The sequence below is a fragment of the Uloborus diversus genome, chromosome 6 (assembly GCF_026930045.1).
Source record: "Uloborus diversus isolate 005 chromosome 6, Udiv.v.3.1, whole genome shotgun sequence".
NCBI lineage: Eukaryota > Metazoa > Arthropoda > Arachnida > Araneae > Uloboridae > Uloborus > Uloborus diversus.
In genome coordinates, this window is record NC_072736.1 from 40,269,177 (window position 1) to 40,288,192 (window position 19,016).

General features: G+C 34.3%; 10 non-coding genes across 10 annotated transcripts; all 10 read left to right on the top strand.

Annotated features, from left to right (window-relative positions):
* The first annotated feature begins 114 nt into the window (after positions 1 to 114).
* On the top strand, positions 115 to 186 carry Trnac-gca (transfer RNA cysteine (anticodon GCA)). The gene has a single exon. It is a non-coding gene; the product is annotated as a tRNA-Cys (tRNA).
* Positions 187 to 494: 308 nt separating this feature from the next.
* On the top strand, positions 495 to 566 carry Trnac-gca (transfer RNA cysteine (anticodon GCA)). The gene has a single exon. It is a non-coding gene; the product is annotated as a tRNA-Cys (tRNA).
* Positions 567 to 1,237: 671 nt separating this feature from the next.
* Trnac-gca (transfer RNA cysteine (anticodon GCA)) lies at positions 1,238 to 1,308 on the top strand. The gene has a single exon. It is a non-coding gene; the product is annotated as a tRNA-Cys (tRNA).
* Positions 1,309 to 1,616: 308 nt separating this feature from the next.
* Positions 1,617 to 1,688, top strand: Trnac-gca (transfer RNA cysteine (anticodon GCA)). Its single transcript has one exon. It is a non-coding gene; the product is annotated as a tRNA-Cys (tRNA).
* Positions 1,689 to 2,360: 672 nt separating this feature from the next.
* Positions 2,361 to 2,432, top strand: Trnac-gca (transfer RNA cysteine (anticodon GCA)). Its single transcript has one exon. It is a non-coding gene; the product is annotated as a tRNA-Cys (tRNA).
* A 308-nt stretch (positions 2,433 to 2,740) lies between these two features.
* On the top strand, positions 2,741 to 2,812 carry Trnac-gca (transfer RNA cysteine (anticodon GCA)). The gene has a single exon. It is a non-coding gene; the product is annotated as a tRNA-Cys (tRNA).
* Positions 2,813 to 3,482: 670 nt separating this feature from the next.
* Positions 3,483 to 3,553, top strand: Trnac-gca (transfer RNA cysteine (anticodon GCA)). Its single transcript has one exon. It is a non-coding gene; the product is annotated as a tRNA-Cys (tRNA).
* A 308-nt stretch (positions 3,554 to 3,861) lies between these two features.
* On the top strand, positions 3,862 to 3,933 carry Trnac-gca (transfer RNA cysteine (anticodon GCA)). Its single transcript has one exon. It is a non-coding gene; the product is annotated as a tRNA-Cys (tRNA).
* A 669-nt stretch (positions 3,934 to 4,602) lies between these two features.
* On the top strand, positions 4,603 to 4,674 carry Trnac-gca (transfer RNA cysteine (anticodon GCA)). The gene has a single exon. It is a non-coding gene; the product is annotated as a tRNA-Cys (tRNA).
* Positions 4,675 to 5,729: 1,055 nt separating this feature from the next.
* On the top strand, positions 5,730 to 5,800 carry Trnac-gca (transfer RNA cysteine (anticodon GCA)). Its single transcript has one exon. It is a non-coding gene; the product is annotated as a tRNA-Cys (tRNA).
* The last annotated feature ends 13,216 nt before the right edge of the window (positions 5,801 to 19,016 follow it).

Genomic DNA, 19,016 nt, shown 5'->3' on the forward strand with positions numbered 1-19,016 from the left:
CACTCTTCCTATACTCAGATTAATCTTCAAATGTTTAATGTTTCGACTTTCCCATTTGTAAAAATCATATAAATACGTTCGAATACATCGATATTAATTTTCCTCTCTTTATGTGGGGGTATAGCTCAGTGGTAGAGCATTCGACTGCAGATCGAGAGGTCCCCAGTTCAACCCCGGGTGCCCCCTTTGTAGTTTTAAACAGCTGGAATATTACCATACGCTGAATGTTTCTTCAATCGATTCCTTTTTTGAGGAACATTTGACATAAAAAAGTATTTTTAGAGAAAAATCATAACGTTTAAATTTAAGCGTCTTTCAACTGCATTGAAAGTAAAAGAAAAAAGGGATTTTTATGCGCAATCAGTTTTAACTAATTCGTGATTCCTCTAGTTAGATTATTCATCAAATGTATTTTAAGAAGTCTATCGTGTTTGTAAATATCGTAGATCGATGACTATAAGCAGGAGCAAGAAATTATTTCGAGAGTTTTACGTGGGGGTATAGCTCAGTGGTAGAGCATTCGACTGCAGATCGAGAGATCCCCGGTTCAAACCCGGGTGCCCCCTGAGTACTTGTGATCAACTAGAATTCAATCAGGTACATGAATTTTTATCTATTCTTATTACGAAGATCGTGTAAAAAATTGAAAGACATTTTTTAAAGAGGGATCTTAACACATGGAACATACATTTCTTCAAGTGGTTTTAAAGGAGCAGTGATGACGAATGCTTCTTCATACGCATTTTAATGTTGATCGTTTTTCCTTTACTTTTATCATTCTTAAAGAAAATCACATACCCGCTTACTCATTTGTAAAGAGCATTATTTAAGTTCCAATACATTAATGTTATTTTTCTCGACTGCATGTGTGTTTAATTAAGTGGTAGAGCGTTTAACTGCGGATCGAGAGGTACCCAGTTCAAGCCCTTGTGCTTGCTGTATGGTTGTCGCTGTCTGGAATTTAATCATAAAATGTATTTTTTATTTTTTTTTACAGATTCTTATTCTGAAGATCATGTAGTCGGAGAAAGAATTATCACATCATTTAGTGCATACATTCTTTCAAATGCTTTGAATCGAGCAGAGATGCTTGATTTGGCTGCGAACTGAGTTTCATGTAGTTCATTCTTCCTATACTCAGATTAATTTTCAAACGTTTAATGTTTCGACTACCCCATTTGTAAAAATTATGTAAATACGTTCGAATACAAGGATATTTATTTTCCTCTCCTTATGTGGGGGTATAGCTCAGTGGTAGAGCATTCGACTGCAGATCGAGAGGTCCCCGGTTAACCCCGGGTGCCCCCTTTGTAGTTTTAAACAGCTGGAATATTACCATACGCTGAATATTTCTTCAATCGATTCCTATTTTGAGGAACATTTGACATAAAAAAGTATTTTTAGAGAAAAATCATAACGTTTAAATTTAAGCGTCTTTCAACTGCATTGAAAATAAAAGACAAAAGGGATTCTTATGCGCAATCAGTTTTAACTAATTCGGGATTCCTCTAGTTAGATTATTCATCAAATGTATCTTAAGAAGTCTATCGTGCTTGTAAATATCGTAGATCGATGACTATAAGCAGGAGCAAGAAATTATTTCGAGAGTTTTACGTGGGGGTATAGCTCAGTGGTAGAGCATTCGACTGCAGATCGAGAGGTCCCCGGTTCAAACCCGGGTGCCCCCTGAGTACTTATGATCAACTAGAATTCAATCAGGTGCATGAATTTTTATCTATTCTTATTACGAAGATCGTGTAAAAAATTGAAAGACATTTTTTAAAGAGGGATCTTAACACATAGAACATACATTTCTTCAAGTGGTTTTAAAGGAGCAGTGATGACGAATGCTTCTTCATACGCATTTTAATGTCGATCGTTTTTCCTTTACTTTTGTCATTCTTAAAGAAAATCACATACCTGCTTTCTCATTTGTAAAGAGCATTATTTAAGTTCCAATACATTAATGTTATTTTTTCTCGACTGCATGTGTGTTTAGTTAAGTGGTAGAGCATTTAACTGCGGATCGAGAGGTACCCATTTCAAGCCCTTGTGCTTGCTGTATGGTTGTCGCTGACTGGAATTAAATGATACAATGTTTTTTTTTTTTTTTTTTACAGATTCTTATTCTGAAGATCATATAGTCGGAGAAAGAATTATCACATCATTTAGTGCATACATTCTTTCAAATGCTTTGAATCGAGCAGAGATGCTTGATTTGGTTGCGAACTGAGTTTCATGTAGTTCACTCTTCCTATACTCAGATTAATCTTCAAACGTTTAATGTTTCGACTTTCCCATTTGTAAAAATCATATGAATACGTTCGAATACATCGATATTAATTTTCCTCTCTTTATGTGGGGGTATAGCTCAGTGGTAGAGCATTCGACTGCAGATCGAGTGGTCCCCGGTTCAACCCCGGGTGCCCCCTTTGTAGTTTTAAACAGCTGGAATATTACCATACGCTGAATGTTTCTTCAATCGATTCCTTTTTTGAGGAACATTTGACATAAAAAAGTATTTTTAGAGAAAAATCATAGCGTTTAAATTTAAGCGTCTTTCAACTGCATTGAAAGTAAAAGAAAAAAGGGATTCTTATGCGCAATCAGTTTTAACTAATTCGTGATTCCTCTAGTTAGATTATTCATCAAATGTATCTTAAGAAGTCTATCGTGTTTGTAAATATCGTAGATCGATGACTATAAGCAGGAGCAAGAAATTATTTCGAGAGTTTTACGTGGGGGTATACCTCAGTGGTAGAGCATTCGACTGCAGATCGAGAGATCCCCGGTTCAAACCCGGGTGCCCCCTGAGTACTTGTGATCAACTAGAATTCAATCAGGTACATGAATTTTTATCTATTCTTATTACGAAGATCGTGTAAAAAATTGAAAGACATTTTTTAAAGAGGGATCTTAACACATGGAACATACATTTCTTCAAGTGGTTTTAAAGGAGCAGTGATGACGAATGCTTCTTCATACGCATTTTAATGTTGATCGTTTTTCCTTTACTTTTATCATTCTTAAAGAAAATCACATACCCGCTTACTCATTTGTAAAGAGCATTATTTAAGTTCCAATACATTAATGTTATTTTTCTCGACTGCATGTGTGTTTAATTAAGTGGTAGAGCGTTTAACTGCGGATCGAGAGGTACCCAGTTCGAACCTTGTGCTTGCTGTATGGTTGTCGCTGTCTGGAATTTAATCATAAAATGTATTTTTTATTTTTTTTTACAGATTCTTATTCTGAAGATCATGTAGTCGGAGAAAGAATTATCACATCATTTAGTGCATACATTCTTTCAAATGCTTTGAATCGAGCAGAGATGCTTGATTTGGCTGCGAACTGAGTTTCATGTAGTTCATTCTTCCTATACTCAGATTAATTTTCAAACGTTTAATGTTTCGACTACCCCATTTGTAAAAATTATGTAAATACGTTCGAATACAAGGATATTTATTTTCCTCTCCTTATGTGGGGGTATAGCTCAGTGGTAGAGCATTCGACTGCAGATCGAGAGGTCCCCGGTTAACCCCGGGTGCCCCCTTTGTAATTTTAAACAGCTGGAATATTACCATACGCTGAATATTTCTTCAATCGATTCCTATTTTGAGGAACATTTGACATAAAAAAGTATTTTTAGAGAAAAATCATAACGTTTAAATTTAAGCGTCTTTCAACTGCATTGAAAATAAAAGACAAAAGGGATTCTTATGCGCAATCAGTTTTAACTAATTCGGGATTCCTCTAGTTAGATTATTCATCAAATGTATCTTAAGAAGTCTATCGTGCTTGTAAATATCGTAGATCGATGACTATAAGCAGGAGCAAGAAATTATTTCGAGAGTTTTACGTGGGGGTATAGCTCAGTGGTAGAGCATTCGACTGCAGATCGAGAGGTCCCCGGTTCAAACCCGGGTGCCCCCTGAGTACTTATGATCAACTAGAATTCAATCAGGTGCATGAATTTTTATCTATTCTTATTACGAAGATCGTGTAAAAAATTGAAAGACATTTTTTAAAGAGGGATCTTAACACATAGAACATACATTTCTTCAAGTGGTTTTAAAGGAGCAGTGATGACGAATGCTTCTTCATACGCATTTTAATGTCGATCGTTTTTCCTTTACTTTTGTCATTCTTAAAGAAAATCACATACCTGCTTTCTCATTTGTAAAGAGCATTATTTAAGTTCCAATACATTAATGTTATTTTTTCTCGACTGCATGTGTGTTTAGTTAAGTGGTAGAGCATTTAACTGCGGATCGAGAGGTACCCATTTCAAGCCCTTGTGCTTGCTGTATGGTTGTCGCTGACTGGAATTAAATGATACAATGTTTTTTTTTTTTTTACAGATTCTTATTCTGAAGATCATATAGTCGGAGAAAGAATTATCACATCATTTAGTGCATACATTCTTTCAAATGCTTTGAATCGAGCAGAGATGCTTGATTTGGTTGCGAACTGAGTTTCATGTAGTTCACTCTTCCTATACTCAGATTAATCTTCAAACGTTTAATGTTTCGACTTTCCCCATTTGTAAAAATCATATGAATACGTTCGAATACATCGATATTAATTTTCCTCTCTTTATGTGGGGGTATAGCTCAGTGGTAGAGCATTCGACTGCAGATCGAGTGGTCCCCGGTTCAACCCCGGGTGCCCCCTTTGTAGTTTTAAACAGCTGGAATATTACCATACGCTGAATGTTTCTTCAATCGATTCCTTTTTTGAGGAACATTTGACATAAAAAAGTATTTTTAGAGAAAAATCATAGCGTTTAAATTTAAGCGTCTTTCAACTGCATTGAAAGTAAAAGAAAAAAGGGATTCTTATGCGCAATCAGTTTTAACTAATTCGTGATTCCTCTAGTTAGATTATTCATCAAATGTATCTTAAGAAGTCTATCGTGTTTGTAAATATCGTAGATCGATGACTATAAGCAGGAGCAAGAAATTATTTCGAGAGTTTTACGTTGGGGTATACCTCAGTGGTAGAGCATTCGACTGCAGATCGAGAGGTCCCCGGTTCCAACCCGGGTGCCCTCTGAGTACTTGTGATCAACTAGAATTCAATCAGTTACATGAATTTTTATCTATTCTTATTACGAAGATCGTGTAAAAAATTGAAAGACATTTTTTAAAGAGGGATCTTAACACATAGAACATACATTTCTTCAAGTGGTTTTAAAGGAGCAGTGATGACGAATGCTTCTTCACACGCATTTTAATGTTGATCGTTTCCTTTACATTTATCATTCTTAAAAAAAATCATATACCCGCTTTCTCATTTGTAAAGAGCATTGTCTTAAGTTCCAATACATTAATGTTACTTTTTCTCGACTGCATGTGTGTTTAGTTAAGTGGTAGAGCGTTTAACTGCGGATCGAGAGGTACCCAGTTCAAGCCCTTGTGCTTGCTGTATGGTTGTCGCTGTCTGGAATTTAATCATGCAATGTTTTTTTTTTTTTTTTTTTTTTACAGATTCTTATTCTGAAGATCATGTAGTCGGAGAAAGAATTATCACATCATTTAGTGCATACATTCTTTCAAATGCTTTGAATCGAGCAGATATGCTAGATTTGGCTGCGAACTGAGTTTCATGTAGTTCATTCTTCCTATACTCAGATTAATCTTCAAACGTTTAATGTTTCGACTTCCCCATTTGTAAAAATTATGGAAATACGTTCGAATACAAGGATATTAATTTTCCTCTCCTTATGTGGGGGTATAGCTCAGTGGTAGAGCATTCGACTGCAGATCGAGAGATCCCCGGTTAACCCCGGGTGCCCCCTTTGCAGTTTTAAACAGCCGGAATATTACCATACGCTGAATGTTTCTTCAATCGATTCCTATTTTGAGGAACATTTGACATATAGTACAGTAAAAATAGGGGTCGGACCCAAACATCCAAAAATAAAAAGCTAAACCTGGTGCAAATTGTTTATTACCCTCCCAATAAGAACAGGTAAAAAGTCCCACCCCATTGTGCGTCGGGTTTTGGATTAGGGGGCATTTAAAAATTGCTGTTTTGGGTATTTTTCCAGAATTTTAGAGTAAATTTAAATTGAGAATATTATGTTTTACTAAATTTAAAAGCATGACGTTAAAGGTATTTGACCCCCAATAGGGATGACATAACCCACCAATGCTACAGAGCCCCCCTGTCCCCGTAAAACGAAGCAGTACCCCTAAATCCCCCTCCATACATTTCATATGGAAACATTATTTTATGCTAAGTTAAAGTTAGAAATCGAGTGTGTCCATCTTCCAAGATCGATGGTGCACCTCCTCTCAAAGCTACAGCCCCCCCCCCCCTCCGCCAAATAAAATAAATCCTCACCTCCCCCCCTTTTATTTGAAGTAGAAGTATTATTTCATGCAAATCAAAAATGCATTAAATCAGGACTGTCCACCCCATAAGAGCAGTAGCTCACCTCCTAAAACGAAATTATATACTAAAATATTATCCTCCCCCCCCCCCGACCCCCTCTAATGGTGCACATTTGATTAAATGGCCAGAAAAATTACGCTGAACTGTTTTTTGCTTTCAAATGATTTCTCCTAAGCTTGTAACAAAAAGTCTTTGTTATCAAGATGTTTTTTTGGAATCTAGATCCTCAGCAAAATCGTTATTGTTGCAGCTATGTCTAACACAGTTTGTGCATATAATTGAGCAACTTCAGTCCACTTACAGACTTTTCAAAGATTCATAAACCCCTCAGAACAAGCACAAGATATGAGGCGAAGAAAGTCTTCCAGAGCGGAAGGCTTGGCTGTTGTAATAGGACGCAGATTATATTTCTGTGGTGCTTTCTTAGCACCCATCAAAAATGACACTAGCCTTCCCATACTTACAAATTACCTATACACTGCATTGCTGGCATATTTCCTTGAAGCTTACAGATCATTACCAAAAATATGATCAAGCAGGTATCTTCCATCTATTACATATGAGGCAGTGAGATGCAAAGGGATGCAAGTAGCAAAAGTAAAAATTTGGAGATAACCAGTACAAATGGTTGGTGAACCTCTCCTCTATCTTGAGGCAAGAGGTGGGTACTAGTAGACCTGGTAGTTGCTTGTATACAGCATGATTTAGAAAAGAAAATCAATGAAAGCCTACCTAGGACTTTTTTCTTTAAACGCGTTTTATTAAAAACTTGAAAATGTCCACTTAACATCCCTTTGCTTCTCACTGCCTCATGTATGACACCAGCTGTTCGTTCTGTGATGGTGGATCAACCTTTTGCTTCAGATAATAGCACTTTAACGATACAAGATTTCTTTACTTCTGAAACCAGATTCATCGAATACTGATGGAGGATCAGCGCATAACTCGTACCTGAAGTTTTTAACAATTTGTTATTCCATCTTTACTGTTCATACCATTCGGTGTAAACGATGGTTTGGGCTTACGCAGCTTTACAGATAGTAACTACTCTCGTAACAGAAGCTAAAGACATAATTGTTTACCTCCTTTACAAAGAAATGCCACAAAACTGGATCACACTGGATTTGGCCTTGGATATCCTTTGATGTTACTGCCCGAACGTTAAAGGTCTCATTAGAAACGGATTGTGATTTCCAAACTGGGAGACAAAAAGGTGTAAATATTTAGCATTCTATTGTTGTATTGCTCATTGCTCTCATCAAGACTTGTTCTTTCGTTGAATCACTACAGGTTCTAGACCACCTGAATTTGTCACTGCGTTAGATCGTTGGATAGCTGATGTTTTAGCTGATGTTTGATGTGATTAAATTTTTTTATCGCATAATGTACTCAAAAGTTTGAGATAGTGTTTCAAGTATATGTCTGCATATTTAGCATAATTCACATAACCAGCTGCGTAAAAGATAAAATCATATACCCGCTTTCTCATTTGTAAAGAGCATTGTCTTACGTTCCAATACATGAATGTTATTTTTTCGACTGCATGTGGGTTTAGTTCAGTGGTAGAGCGTTTAACTGCGGATGGAGAGGCACCAAGTTCAAATGCGGGTGCTTGCGGTTACGTTAGGTAGCAGTTTATAGGAGACCCCCGACTTCAATAGGTTATTAAAAATTAAGAGATCGTATATTATTAGTTAGATGTTTAAAATAATTCATCGTATAGTAATTTGAATCAGTGTTTAATTTTATAATTCGGTGTTTAGTTTAGTTGATTTTTGCACTGGAATTGTAAAATAACTTTCATTTCTATGTTTGGGTAGGAAATAGAATGTAAGTGTAATCAGTTATATTTTGCTTTTTAGTTCCTGGGTATTTTTTGAAGGCGGTTTTTTTATTTTAAAAGTAATTTTTTTTGCTTTTTAGTGGTGTTAATAACACGGCGAGCGTCTCGGAGAATTCCGACGACTGTGAAGAAAAGCTTTTTAGTACAGGCGTCTTCGAGTATTTATTTAACATTGTACAAAGGAAAAACAAATCCTACGAGTTCAGAACCTCCTCCTTTTTTGAAGCCTGCTAATTAATATAACCCTAATTTCAAATTGAACTTGCGGCATCGTGAAATAGTAAATCCAGAATATTGGTCAAACTTCAAAAATCATACACAGTTATAATGTATATTATTAAAGAATATAAATTAAATCGTGGGGGAGGGGTGTTCTGTATTCAATTCCCCCTCAATTGAACACTAAATATATTTAAAAACCTGGAATATTAAATAAAGAACTTTATATTTTAGTGCCTAAATAAAGTTATTTATTAGTAAATAAAATATTAAGGTAATTGATTCAACTATTAAAGTTGCAAAATATATTTAATTTACTGCTTTGCTACGCAGTAATAAATATACATTAGTAACACCTATAATAAAAAATTAACAGGCGGCGCAGCGTTGCGAAAATTAATCATCCATGTGCCGCGAGAATTAAATATCGTTCAAGAGAAAGCCAAAACCTTAGGTGTGGAAAATACACCGATCACAGCAAAACCACGTGACCGTGACGTATGAAATTTAAAGTTTGTTGGGTTTCTTCGGGACCCCTTATCAGATCCAGACCAAATTACAATGGGACCATCTGGGAAGTATACCCGTTCAACCAAAAAAAAAAAAAAATTCAAATCGGTCCAGTATGTTGGAATAATTAAAAAACATATATAAAAAGTCACAGTACGAAATCATAACCTTCTTTTTCAAGTCGGTTAAAAAGTCATCGAAACCGATAAGGATTGGCATTTTCTTTGAGTGATTTTCTGCAAGTAAGAAGATTGAAAGTAAATTGCAACCTATTCTATTTAATATAGTACGATTTATTTGCAAATGGAAACTACTTTTCAAATATTTCTACATTTAAATCGATACATGCAGGAGCTTTAAGATTGTGAGGTGATTTATTCAAATTTAAACTTTATACGTTATTATGTACTTTTCAACATAATTGTTAATGGTGCTGTAAATTTCGCACAACTAGTATAAGGATTAGTAAAAATAAATAAATAAAATCAGGGTTTAAAGTTTGTAAAATTCAACTGTTTTTTACCAATGTGTAAGAAGTTTTAACCAATTAAGATTAGTCTTTACAATTATCTTTAAGGCTACAGTGGACTCTCAATTTGTTTTTTTTTTTAAAAAAGGCTACATTGCTGTAACTTACAGGTATTGTTCATACTCAGGTATAGTAATAAAAAAATCAAAAATGGTTGTAAAATATTAAGCGTAATGTAAGATATTCAATTTTATAAAAAATAATTGTTATTATATTAAAAAATTAAAAAAAGCTCCTTACGCCAAAATTTTTGGACAATCAAAAAACTATTAGTTTGTTTCAACTCCACAATTATTGTTCTAAAAACTAATGGGAAAAAATTTGCAAATTTCTTATCTAATTTCAGTACATGGCATAAAAATCATGTTTCGCGGGAAAAAGAGTGAAAATCAACCAGCAACGAGTACGTTGCAAGGCTAAAATGACTGTAACAAAATACCAACTAACTTATTACAGGCTTTGTTCCCATTAACTTTTTGGTATTGGTTTACAAAATGTGGGGGGAAAAGTTTCATTTGGTTTAAATTAAAATTTCAGCGTAAGGAGCTGTGTCAGTTTTTCAATTTGAGGCAAAATTTTTATTTCGAGGAAAAACGCATTTTTCATCTAAAAATGTGAATGCAGAAAATTGTTACTAAAATCTACTAATAATTTCCATGAATTTCATAGTAATAACTGTTTTTTGTTGCAGAAACACATAAATAGTGCAATTTTGATGAATTATAGTAATATGTATGAGGAACAAATGCGGAACAGTGTATGATTCTGCGAACGTACAATTGAGGAAAATAGTTACAGAAAAATCAAATAAGTTTTTATTTTCAATCCGTTTGCTTAGGAAATAATGAACTGTGTTTATGCTCAGAAATTATGTATTTGAAGCTCAAAAGAAATGACACTGATTTTAAAATATAATATTTCTTTCGATAGTGTTGCAATTTGCAGCAAAAATGCACATTCGACACAAATAAAACAGCTTTTTATAAAAATTATTCCTAAAATTTACTTTAAATTTAAATAAACTTACTAATATTAATTGCAATATGTAGAGAAACTTAAAAAAAATCTGGAATTTTAACTAATTATATTGATATGCTTATACAGAATGAATGCAGAACAGAGTACAATTCTTCGCACATCAAATCAGGGAAAAGAATTACGAAAAAACAAAACAAATGAGTCAATTTTTAACCAGTTTGCTTGGGAAATATGAACTGTTTGCAATGTGTACAACAATATTATATACAAAATGAACACTCGATTATCAATAACATTTAAAAAGTTGTAAGAAGTACACCCAACCACTTCAAAATTAACATTGAAAGGATAAAAAAATTAAATATGTATGAAAAAGCATTATTTTTCAAAAAATCACTTCATTCTGAACATAATCTAAAACCAAAAGGTTAAAATGCGCCAGAAGCATATGAGCTTGAATCATTATTATTTTTATTCTTTTGCTTTTTTTGTATTTGCTTACGCTTATATTCGCTACTTTGAATGCGAGCTCTCTGTGAAACCCTTCTACTATCCCGTTTCTTGGCAATCGTCATTGAAAAACTGCCGTTCAAGTCCTCAGGCTGATCAACGAAAACCTCCGATTTCAGTTGCAATGCTTTAAACGTGTCCCAAGTTGAATTCTTCAACTGCTTCAACTACTGCTATTTCAAGACGCGTCCTAGAAACAAAGGTTTCCTTAGGACACTTTCTCCAAATGCAGCTATGCAAAGACTCATTTAGATTTTGAGTCTTGCCCGCGATGCAGCGCTGCAAGATTTCTTCTGAAGCGAGTCTTTGATAAACAGGCATTATTTTTTCAAAGACCTTTTCGGACAAATGGGTTTTCATTGAAGTGTGTGGTTTTGGTCGTTTGTTCTGTGCTTTTGCTCTTTGGTAGAAGCACCAGGATTGTTCACCAACAGGACACTTCCCGTGTTTCGGCTTGGCATCTGTCGATGAGCAATGCATGATGCTTGCATATATTGCTGTTTTCATCTTTTGAACATCAGGGGCATTATCCTTAATAGCTTTTCTATAATAGCTTTGCAGCTTTGCGATGGTTGTCTCTTTTAAACTTCCCTTCTTCTTCCCCCCTAGAGTAACTTTTTTTATGCGCCAGTCAGTCACAACCTTTTTTAAGGAAGTTCGAAGTCGTTTGGAGACATGATTTATGCATTCTTCTTTCTTAACTACAACACTTTCTCCGTAAATGTTACTGTCCTTCAGCATTGCAAACGTTTGAGAGTCACCATCACTCAAAATGGACACATAACGCATTCTGCATGTTTGAACGGAACGCTCCCACATTATTTTCGCTGAATACATTTCCATTGAGCCAGAACTTCCATCAACGTTCTTATCGCAGTCGGCAGAGTGGCCTTCATACCATATAGCGAACTCTGCAGAATTTTCCCCCAACTGATTTTTTGCCATGGTGCAACTTTGACAATACTTCGAGAGTATCTCGAAGTCTACGACGAGACCAGTTAAAACATCAATAATTATACCTATACCTAAATTCGATGTATGGCCTCGTTTCTGCCATGTGCCATCAAATGACACAGTTATATTCACAATACTATCGCTTTGTATAGCAGGGTCAAGTTCCATGTGAGCATTTTTAACTGTTTCGCGAGATACTTCCAGAATTCGTTGCTTGAATTCTAAGTTTTTTTTTGCTTAAATTGTGGAGGCATTTAGAGAACGTTTTTCTATCCATGGTGGGAATGTTCAAAATGGAAGAGAAAGTCTCCATTGCAGCATGTCCTCTTCCAATAGCTAGGAATGCACTCACTAGCTTATTGTTAATGTCGAACGAATTGTTTTCCTTCTCTCTCACACTTGAGAAGGCACAGCCATATTTTTCGTCACATTCTTTGCAATACAGTTCCAACTTTACAGAATAACCAAGGGATTGGTGCTGTTTTATTAAAAGCGATTCTGTTCCACAAGTTTTGCATGGAACATTTTGAAGCAGCTGCTTCCATACTTCTTTATGTGTTAACACATAACTTGATTCTCGACTTTCCATTGAAACACTATCTGGATTGTCTTTAGGAGCTGAAACTTCATCAAGACATTTGGCTTTTTTGGCACCCTTTCGCAGATTTTCAATTAACTGCTTTCTTCTTTTAGAAGGACGAGCCTTCGGCTTTTTCCATCTGGATGTAATTAAATCCATTTCAAGAAAAAAAGAGCAAATTCAGCACTGGAAAATGCTTTCGTAATCAAAAAAGACGGTAAAAATAACGAGCAGTTGATAACAAACGCTGAGCAAAATCAAACGTGTTGTAAACATAAACATTCGCCGCGAATACAGATACAGTTAAAACTGTGTTGCCATTCAATGATATAATGAATAAATAATATTTTAGATTAATTTCTTTAACAATAAAACTGAACAAAATGCGTGGCATAAAAAAACACTGAAAATTTGACAGTTGATGCAACGTAACAAAATGTAAACAAAGGGGCGTGGCCCGTAATTAAGAAAACAAAACTAGATCAAAGCTCATTCAAAATTGCTGCAATATGAAAAATTCTTTTTGCATGAGATAGAGCACCTTTTAGTGCATAAAAAAAAGTCAAAACTGAAAAATCGAGTTTTTGGGTGATTTTTGCTATTTTAGAAGTCCACTGTAGCCTTAAAGTTGTATTCATTTTATTCTACGCTTCGCCAGTTTAAGTAGTTCTGATAATCATATTACCAGTTCCGTTCAACCATTTGTTATAAGAGGGTCAACCAAATGAAAAGAGTAGCTTTATGAAAAGAAATCGTTAAAAATATATCAAAATTTTCAGTGCCGTACTTTTCAATCATTTTAATAGTTTAGTGGTCAACTTGAATAAGTGGTCAACTTAGAGAGGTTGATTTATATGATAAAGGCTAATTCCGTGCCTGAAAAAAAGCGGTCAACTTAGCCAGGTGGTCAACATTCAAAGGTGGTCAACTTCACACGTTTTACTGTATTTTCTTATTTATTTATTTATTTATTTATTTTATAAGTCGTACAATTTTAACTGGAACCAGGATGTTTAAAGAAAAACTTATTTAAGTAACTCATATGTTACATATAATAGTAGCACCACTAGGAGGGGGGGGGGGACGGGATGGGAGAACTGTATTATACTGTACTTTTATATGTCTAATGTAGAAAGTTTTCTAAAAAGCAATTCATTTATGAAGTATTCCTCCTAGCATGCCTGCATGAATAAACGCACTTATTTCTTTGCGAAATTGAAAAACATTTATTATTTAATAGACGTAAAAGGAAGTAGTGAGGGGTCCACAGCAGATTTTTACTTTTAGTTTGCTGAGAGGTTTATCTATTAAAATTATTGAAAAGTGCGGCATTGAAAATTCTGATATATTTTTAACGAGCACTTTTATAAAGCTACTTTTTTTTTATAATTTGGTTGGCCTTCTTGTATCAAAAGGTTGAACGAAACTGGTAATATGATGATCAGAATTACTTAAACTTGATAAACGTGGAATAAAATGAATCCATCTTTAAAGATAATATAAAGACTAATCTTAATTGGCTAAAACTTCTTACACATTGGTAAAACAATTGAATTTTACAAACTTTAATCTGTGACTTTTTTTTTTTGTATGTGAAAACTAAACCTTATACTTCCTGTATGTATCGATTCAAATGTAGAAATATTTGAAAAGTAGCTTCCATTTGTAAAGAAATCGTACTATATTAAATAGGATAGGTAGCAATTTACTTTCAGTCTTCTTACTTGCAGAAAATCACTCAAAGAAAATTCCAATTCGTATCGGTTTCAACGACTTTTAGGTGTTATATTATACGAAATCCGTTTCAATTTTTCTAAATTCACAACAGAAAGTACTAACAAAAACAAGACAAATTATTCATGAAAAGAATCTTACTTCGTAGGTATTTGAAGATCTTCTTTACCCTATTTTTTAATACGCCTGAAAAACCATTTTTTTTTTTTTTTTTTTTTTTTAAGATTGGATGATTTAACTTTAACATTTTATTATTTCAGTATGCATAAAATTTAGCCTAATCCTTTTTTTTTCTACATAAAAACTAACCCTCATACTAGTTGTGGAAAATTTACAGCAAGTTAACAATTATGTTGGAGAGTACATTATAACGTATAAAGTTTAAATTTGAATAAATCACCTCACAATCTTAAAGCTCCTGTATGTATCGATCTTCGTTTCAATTGTTTACATAGACTGTGTCAACAAACAACGCGCGAGTTCGTCGATTTTTACGACGCAATTACTTGTGAAAAGTTTTAACAGGTGTATCGGAGCATTAACGAGGTGCTGTCATTTCTCTTCAAGAAACTCCTTATCATGTTTAGACTTTTATCTGAAAAAGTTTTCTGGGGGAAAATTATTTAATGAGGAATGAAAATTGATTTATTTGATATAATTGACGGGAGAAATAAAATTACATTTATTCATTTAATGTATTAGCTTACAAAATTGCAAATAATAGTAAAGCAAACAAAACGACATGTATCGTATCAAAAATCTCGAATTAAATAGCAGTTTCTTCTGTTCCTCCTCCCCACTCACTTGCTTTCATTCAAAAAAAAAAAAAAAAAAAATATTTTGGAATTTAATGCTCTAATGACTTACGGAAATGACTCAATTAGGCGTCTAATTGTCAATACTGTAGATGTCAATCTAAGTCATGTTTAAAAACTTTTAGCAAAATAGGTAATTCTTTAGTCAGATGTGTTCGAATTCAGATCTAGTAGCTACGGTTAAGGCTGAAAACGAATAACAAATTAATATTCATTACAAAAAAGTTCTTATGCGTCTTTATGTACAGATTTATTCCATGTCGCTTTAATGTCACAATTCATTAGTTTTACACAGAAACCAGATTAGACTGAAATGTGATTTTAGGAAGATTCAAAGTTGCTGAGTTTACTGCTTTCATCTGTCATTCTTTAAAAGTATTTTGACTCGTTCTATTGTACGGTGTGCCAAGATTTTACGCTATACTTAAGGTCTATAAACTTTCCGCATCACTCTGGCTAATTGTAGTTATCACTTCATACACTATTTGCCAACGTACTTGTCAATTGGTCATTGGAAGATTTCAGGTTAAGATCAGTGGTACCATATCATAATTTTCGCAGTTGAAGAACGCCCACCATGACATATGGGGACGAAGGAGATTTACAAGCACATCTACTTACTAGTATGCAGAAATATTGTACTGTGAAATCTTTAGTTGTGCAGGTTGGGAGGACGTTTTATTAAAATTTGTTTTCACTTAGAGCCTGATTACTGTACGGTTCTCCAAGCTCACGGTCTAGTGCTTTAAGACTTTGTAGTCACTTAATGAATATGTTCTTCATCATGCAGTTCCGGCAAAAAAAAAAAAAAAAAAAATGGTCAGTTACACTGTGTTCCAGTTGTCTCGCATCATAAGGGTGAGCATGCCAAGTAAACTCATGACAAGAAGTTTGCATGTTCGGTTTTTAATTGACAACCACATGTAAACATTATTTTTGAAGTGATAACTCATTACGGGTGGGTAAACCGATTTGTGACATAACGCGTAACGGCGCAACTCTTGTCTGGCATTCCTTTCGTTCGCGCATACGACGGAAGCGCGCATGCTCTAGGAAATTCTGTTTCTTTACTGCTTGGGTCAACTTTAATTGTTAAGTGATAGTAGAAAAAGGAATAAAACTAACAGAAGATGGATGATCGTCGCAACACAACGCAATCTCCTAACGAAAGGTGAGTTTAACAATACAATATAATACCAATAACATTGAAACAATATATATTCAAAACAGCATTTAATCTATAAGTTATTTTTCAAAACAAAAACATTTTTGCGATTAGTTTTACTAAAAATATCTCGCTTCATTTAGGGTTTGTAACTCTGACAAGGTGTACATATTTCAAACGAACTTCATCCCCGCTGACTCCGCAACGCGGGGGTTGGGGACGGCCGAGAAGACAAAAAATAAATAAATAAATAAATAAATGTTTAATTTGTGCATCACAAAATAAAATCTAAACTGACTTTAACTTTAAAACAATCACTCGTTAAAAAGTTAGTTATTTGGGGGGGGGGGGGGGATCCAATAAAGTGTTCGGTTAGGGTCCCTGATGATTTTTGCAGGGGGCGGGGCAAAATATGGATCCTTACCTGCTCGTAATAATACGCAAATTTTATCGTTTCAGATTTAAGTTTAACCTAATTGTTTGTTTATTTACAATTAACATTTTAAAACTGTATTGATCTTTAAATTTATTTTCAAAGCAAAAACATTTTTGCGATTAGGTATGCTAAAAATATCTCGCTTCATTAAGGGTTTTGAACCGTGAAAAGGTGTCCATAATTAGAACAAACTACCGCATTACCCCGCATTGCCGGCATGCCGCAAAATATGAGGGTCACTAGATTTTCACCAACTCTCTCCTGATCTTTTCCAGCATTCCGGAAAAAACAAGGTTAAAAAAATTATAACAATTCAATACTATAACAATTATATATTGAACTTTTTAAAAAAAATAATTTAAGTTCTATACTGGTGAGCTAAGCACGTGAGTATAATTTGTATCTACACTTTTTATCCAAATTATTGTTACTAGGTGATTCTTTGTAACATATACTAACTAAACACATTGTTTTTTGAATATTTATGAATGGGAAACATTAAAATAAAATTCCTGAAAAAGTGGCATCTAAATAAAATACATGGAGGCATAAATATTTGAAAAGTTATATCAGATTTCTCATTTTGAGCTCAGCTGCAGATTCCATCTTTGTGATTAGACCGGCGGTATAGATCAGTTTATTAGCATTAATAGACAGTTTACTTTTGTAAAATATTTATTAACTATAGTAAGATCATCAAACTACCACGAATTTTTTCATCTCGTTGACCTGTAATTTATTGGTTCGTTTGTGAAAAGGAGATTACTTTGGGAATTTATTATCATTTTTCTTTGTAGAGTTTGCTTTACGGTTGAAGCAGAGGGGAAAATTTACTTTTGTGTGGTTTCAAAATAAAACTTGAATTATCCGGCATGCCGAAAAATTCGAATTTCCCGGAACGCTGGTCAACCTCGCTTTTTTCCTGCATGTCGGCTAATGCGGGGTAATACGGTATATCCCCACAGACTCCGCAACTCGAAGGTAGGGGACGATCGAGAAAACAAAAATAATAAATAAAGATTTCATTTGTTCATCACAGAGTAAAATCTAAAATGTTTCGTAAGTTTGAGTGTATTTTCTCATAGACGAAATACTTAGAAACGACGCGTCATTTAATCTATTGTTTTTGCGCCGACATCAAAACTTATGTTTAAAAGTAGTCTGAATGGTGATCAAAGAAGAAAATTATTTTTCATTTAAAGCAATTTTGAAGTCGGTTCTTCTTCTTTTTTTTTTTCAAGTGATAACTTCTTATGTTAGGGTGAACCGTTTTGTGACATAACGCGCGTAACGGCGCAACTCTCGTCTGGCATTCCTTTCGTTCGCGCATACGGCAAAAGCGCGCATGGTCGGGGAAATTCTGTTTCTTTACGCTTTGGGTCAGCTTTAATCGTTAAGTGATAGTAGAAAAAGGAATGAAACTAACAGAAGATGGATGATCTTTGCAACATAACGCAATCTCCTAACGAAAGGTGAGTTAAAGAATACACTATAATGACAATAACATTGAAACAATATATATCAAAACAGCATTTAATCCTTAAATCTATTTTCAAAACAAAAACCTTTTTGCGATTAGTTTTACTAAAAATATCTCGCTTCATTTAGGGTTTGTAACTGTGACAAAGTGTACATATTTGAAACGAACTTCATCCCGGCAGACTCCGCAACGCGGGGGTTGGGGACGGCCGAGAAAACAAAAATAATAAATAAATATTTAATTTGTTTCATCACAGAATAAAATCTCAAATGTTTCGTAAGTTTGACTGTTTTTTTCTGATAAGCGAAATATTTAGAAACAGCGGACCCGTCAATTAATCTATTACATATGTGATGTACCCCCCCCCCCCCCCGAGTTGGCGACATATGATTTTTTGCACAAAATTTAAATATTTTTCTCGCCAATGAGGCGATAATTTTTTAAGCATGGCATCCCTGCCGAAACTAACCTGTGTTTGGCGACCTGAATGCAATCTTAGATCTGTTCAAACTTGTTTACTTGTTATTGGTTTCACGCAGGAGAGATTCTTGTTTTTCCGTGCAATATACCTTACAGGAAAGCTTATTTTGTGTTAGTTTAAATTCAGTAGTTGTGTTTTGATGAATATTATAAAATGCCAGTTTCTTCAAATTTGAACGTTAATTAGAAGTAAACTCCAACTTGGTGTGTATCTGTAATAGGCCATTGTCATATGTTGTTTTGTTTGAAACTGAGCGTGAGGATTTATACCATAAAAAAGTGAGTTCTTTTTTTTAGAATTAAAAAAAAAAAAAAAAAAAACTCTCACCCGAAATTCTTTGTTTTTAAAAAATCTTGAGGGTTTCTTGTAGTTTTTAACTTTAT